Source organism: Capricornis sumatraensis, chromosome 17, assembly GCF_032405125.1.
Source record: "Capricornis sumatraensis isolate serow.1 chromosome 17, serow.2, whole genome shotgun sequence".
NCBI classification, from domain to species: domain Eukaryota; kingdom Metazoa; phylum Chordata; class Mammalia; order Artiodactyla; family Bovidae; genus Capricornis; species Capricornis sumatraensis.
The window spans coordinates 19484419-19490208 of NC_091085.1; the positions used below are offsets into that span (position 1 = coordinate 19484419).

Here is a 5790-nt window from a genome sequence, read left to right on the forward strand (position 1 = left end):
GACTGGCTGACTTAAGACTGTCTAAATCTCAGCTACAAGATCAATCGTGTCACTCTCTGGAATTCTGTGCTCCAGAGGGGCTATTTTAAAGATGCTGTGGAAGTTCCCACTCCCCTTTTCTGATTTCTGTTATACAGGGTTACCCACTCCCCTGGAGCATGTAGCTCCCTGCCATGGCGGCCACATAAGGAAACTATGGCGCTCAAGGCTCGCAACACATGTAATTCATTTTCTTCACGGAATGACTCAAGAAGAGATTTTTAGAATTCAGTCTGAGTCTCAGTAATTCAATTTATGGAAAGGAGCAAGCAAAATTTTAATTCTATCATAATGAGTTTCATGTGTGAATGTATTAACTAATTTTTTTGCTGGGAAACATATTAGGTAAATAGAGTGGGGAACATGGTGAATGAGGATGGCCAAATGATCTCCCTGAGGGTTGGGGACTGTTCCCCTGTGTACACCCAGGAAAGGCTTCATGAAGGCAGACAGTCTGGGGCTATCCCATCACTGGTCTCCATGCCTGAACTTGAAAGTCCGTCCACACCCAGGATTTCTGTTTCTTCTTAAGCAAGCAGGGACTGGTTTTGCGTGCCCTTCCCACACACAGCTTGATGAAAATGTAACCTTTTCACTCACTTTCTGGGCTCTACAGAGAAAAAAAATTAGCTTTCTCCTGTTAGTAATTAAACCAGCTGTCGTAATACTTAGCTTGGGTTGCAGCACTTTTCATGTGAGCTGCATGGCTGACTTTTTGCTTCAGAAACTTGGCTGGTGCTTCTAGCAACCACTGTGAAGTTGGTAAAAGATGGACGCTACTCCTGCAGTATCTGACCCTTGATCAGAGCGGTAGAAGATTTCTGTGTTTGCCACGAGGTTGTCTAGATTACATAATTTCATCTTTGCCAATACAATATTATGAATGCAAGAGACAGAACTCCCTAGTTTATGAATAGCATGTTGACTGTTATTTCCTAAAGAAAACCACCCAAGGCTTCTGTGAGATGTTAGTATTGTGCTAAGTGAGGAATTGGTTAAAAACAGATTGTGTATATGTGTGTGTGTGTGTGTGTGCGTGCGCGCACACACACATATGGATAGTGGCCGGGCAGCAGGGGGTCCTTGTGGTTGGAATTCTGGTAAGCCTGCTTTTGACTGTCTTTCATACCAGCTGTATTCTTCCCTTTGGACATTTTTCCAGTCACTTTTGACCTTTGTTGATTTAAAAGCAGGGGGAAGATCTGTAAGAACAGGAGAGGAATATATTTGCCCACAAATGGAATCAATGTGTCTTCTTTCTACGTAATACAACAGTGTCACTTGCTATTATAGTATTGGTGTTCTTGGTGGTGTTGGATGGAAGAAATGAGAACCCCAGATTATAACAACAGTTATGAAACTGGTACATCTTAAAGACATTGATGGGAAAATGTCTAAACATATAGGCATTCTTGGGCACATCCTTATAATCAGTTATTGAGAAGAAAGTGATTATTAAGGCAGAGAAGGGGACAGCTACCCCCACCCACAAATCTCAAGGTCAGTGAGGAGCCCAGGCCATCCTAAAGCTAGGCTATTCGACTTTTAGGAATATTACAAAAAGGGCCCTTGCTCTTTGAGAACCGCATGGGCTACAGCTGTGTTATAAGGGCACCTGCCAGTTGGTGGTGAGGATGCTTGGTGTGAAAAGGGATGGGTGGCCCAACACCCAGGAGAATGCAGCACCCCAGTTTCAGATGAGAGAGAAAGTTAGCTCTACCCTATTCATGGTGCTCCCTTGTCCTTGTAGATGCTATAAATATGAGCCAGGCCCACCACTGAACGTTCCACAGTCATGTGTGTATGTGTGTGTGTGTGCTTAGTCGCTTCAGTCGTGTCTGACTCTTGGCAATACTATGGACTGTAGCCTGCCAGCCTCCTCTGTCCAGGGGAATTCTCCAGGCAAGAATACTGGAGTGGGTTGCCATGCTCTCCTCCAGGGGACCTTCCTGATGCAAGGGTCAAACCCTCATCTCCTGTGTCTCCTGCATTGCAGGCAGATTCTTTACCCACTGAGCCACCTGGGAAGCCCAATCCTTATCATAAAGTTGATAATTTTCATGAAAAATAAAAAAACTGAGGCTCAGAGAGATACAGATTCCATGATGAGATGGCAGAGTAAGATTCAATCCTGTGTTGGACCAGAAAACCCTTCTCTGATTCACCTCATTTCACCTTTATTTACACCTCTTGCAGTTGGTGTTTACCTCTAACTTCCCTATTCCTCCATCCATATTTCTATGTTCAGTTCAGTTCAGTTCAGTCACTCAGTTGTGTCCGACTCTTTGTGACCCCATGGACTGCAGCACGCTAGGCCTCCGTTTCCATCACCAACTCTTGCAGCTTACTCAAACTCATGTCCGTTGAGTTGGTGATGCCATCCAACTATCTCATCCTCTGTGGTCCCCTTCTCCCACCTCCAATCATTCCCAGCATCAGGGTCTTTTCAGATTTCTATGTTAAGTATTGCTGAAAATTTCTGCCCTGGGGGATGAGGGCTGGAGGAAGAAAAGGAGTTAGTTCCCTCCTTCCTGTTTGCATACCTATTTCACTTTCCCACACACAAGTTCATTTAAGTCTTAATGCCCCGCAAGCAAGAACATTTCAGTGTTGTGATCTGCCACAGAATAAGGACATTTTCCTCAGTACCAAGCTCAGAAGTGATTGCAAAATTAATCAAGTTGCCCGGAGCCTTGACTGTGTAGAAAATTTCAGTGGAAAATGTTCCATTTTACTCTCTGTCCCACCGCTCTCAGCACATTGACGGGTCCTCATAGAATGCCTTCCTCAGTTATTCCTTTGATTTCAGACCTGGTAGAGGAGAGAAGGGAGAGAGCCTTTTGGAGATAATTTTTCAAATACACAGGGAAGAGTGTGGGGAACAAGCATTTTCCTACATTGCTGTTGATTAAGAAGTGTGGAAAGACCTCTCTAGCAACTTGGTGATACGTTTCAAGAATCTGAACAGTATTTATTGCTCTATGATCAAACAGTTCTGCATCTGGAAATTTATTCTAAGTCAGTCATCATAGACATGTACAAATATTTGTATGCATAGAATTGCTTATCACAGAAACGGATTATGATAGCAAAAAATAGGAAATAATCTGTGTCAATGATAGGGGCTTGGTTAAGAAAACCATGACACATCCATACATTATAGTATTATACAATCAGAACAAGGGGCTCTACAAAGAATACTTAATGATTGGAAGAAATGATCATTTTTATTATGCAAATAAAAATATTTCAAGAAAATTCTTTTGCTTTCATTCCAAAATCACATTTTTTTTCACCTAAGCAATTTTGTTCTTGTACCTCATTCATTCTCTGACTCTTTATTTTTTAAATTTTTATTAAAATATATATACTTGAGTTATGTTGTGTTGGTTACAGGTTTACAACAAAACTTATATATATATATATCAGCATATTGATATATATATATTTAAATTCTCTTCCATTATAGGTTATTACAAGATATATTGAGTAGATTTCCCTGTGTAATACAGTAGGTGATTATCGGTTATCTATTTTATATATAGTAGTGTGTATATGTTAATCCCAAATTCTTAGTTTATCCCTCCCCATTTTCCTTTGGTAACCATAGGTTTATTTTATATGTCTGTGAGTATTTCTGCTTTGTAAAAAATATTTCAAGAAAGTTCTATTCAGTATGGCACCTACTAGCCATATGCAGTAATTTAAATTTTGTTAAATGTAATTAAAATTTAAAATCCAGTTTCTCAGTTGCACAAGGCACAAGTATTCAATAGCTATCATATTGGACACTGCAGACATTTGCAGCAAATTCTGTTGCAGGATGCTAATATAGACTAGGATTTTAATTTTTTTCCCAATATATAGGCACACACAGAAAAATTAGAAAAAGAAATATGCACAATAATAATTGTGATGACCTTGTTTGGTGGGACTAGATAAGAGGTAAGCAAACTTTTTCTGTAAAGAGCCAGATGGTAAATATTTAGACTGTGTGGGCCATACAGGCAGTGTTGCAACTATTCAACTCTGCCGTTACATTGGCATATATAAGCGGGTAGACATGACTCTGTTCCAATAAAGCTTTATAAGCAGAATCGGGTAGTAGACTGAATCTGGCCCAGAGGCCATAATGTGCCCGCTGGATCGGATAATCGGAGATGCTCCGGTTTTATCTTTTATTGTCTGCGCTGGTCTTCGGTGCTGCAGGCAGGCTTTCTCTAGTTGCTGGGCATGGGAGCTGCTGTCTAGCTGTAGGCTTCTCGGTGGCTCCTCTTTCTACAGAGTGCTGGCTCTAGGTGCCTGGGCTTCAGCAGGCAGGCTTAGCTGCCCCAGGACATGTGGGATCTCAGTTCCCAGGCCAGGGATGGAACCCATGTCCCCTGCATTGGCGGGTGAATTCTTAACCACTGGATCAGCAGGGAAGTCCCAATGTTTGGGGGGTTTTGATGTACATATTCATATTTGAATTAGAAAAATAATTTTCTTTTTAAAAACAAAACTCACTGGAAAAATTATAAGTTTATACATATATTTCCAGACCTGTGGCATCTGGATACAGATAGACGGAATTCTTTGTGAAGTAAGGATGCCAATTATTAATTTATTCAAACTGTCATACACCAATGATTCCATGTTCTCCTTCTCACTCCTGCCATCAAGTCTGTCATGCCACACTTTCCAACTCCCACAATACATCAAACACCTGTTGCTCCCCTAATTTATTTGCTGTTTGTGTAGTTTTTATTCTATAGTAGAATAGAATCAAAATATACTTGATAAATGGCACCTTTTATTTTCTTTTTTCTTTTTCTTGGATTTTTTTTTTTTTTTTGGTGGAGGGCAATCTGAGATGCTAAAAACGATCAAGTGCTTTTACTTGCACCTTTTTGATTCTTGGTGAAGTTGAATATCTTTTCATATGTTTATTGTCCATTTATATTTCTTCCTTCAACTGCTTTGCTCACTTCCTGTTTCCACTTTCCTACTGGAATGTTTTTCTTACTGATACGGGAGAATCTCTCGGTACAACGACTATTAAATTGTGTCTTATGTGTGCTGCACATATTGTCTCCAGGGCTACCATTTATCTTTCACCATTGCTATCTGCATATATTTCGACTCAGCCATTAGAAATTTTTCTGCTATCAAACCTGTCTTATAAACATATGGATTGCTTCATGAATCTGCATGTCATTCTTTTTCAGGGATCACGCCGATCTCTGTAGCATTCCACTTTTAGTATGTTTGCCAAAGCTAGCACTCCCCTAATTGATTAACTTCTTTGGCGTATAGTGCCTGAGTGTTTGTCCCTGAGATTGCTGAGATGGAAACGCGCCTCTTAGAATACAGTTTCTTGGTGACAGCAATGTATGCATCCTTTGCCTCACATGTTTCCAGCAGAGTGTCCTACATAAAAGTCTTTCAGGGCATGTTTGGTGATAGTGAAGGTGGTGACGACCTTGCCAGCCAAAATTCTGTCTGTTAACAGGGTCCCCACTGACCTTAAATAAACAGAGAGCTACTGCAGACACTCGGATGCACGCTCTCTGCACCAGCTGCTGATGCTCTGCAAGGGGTGCGGATGGAGAATTCAGGCGACTGGCCTGTCTCTGCTGCAGAAGAGGTTGTGCTCCTTTCTTGGTTTTCAAACTGTGCTTCTTGAGTCCTGGACGAAGATGGAAAAGAGCTGAATTTTAGGGTCTGGCCCGTTACTTGGCTCCAATCAGAATATTTCCCCAGATACAGCCA

At 41.1% G+C, this 5790-nt stretch overlaps 1 pseudogene; it reads right to left on the reverse strand.

Moving 5' to 3' along the window:
* Positions 1 to 5201: 5201 nt before the first annotated feature.
* Positions 5202 to 5302, reverse strand: LOC138094225 (U6 spliceosomal RNA; annotated as a pseudogene).
* Between the last annotated feature and the right edge of the window lie 488 nt (positions 5303 to 5790).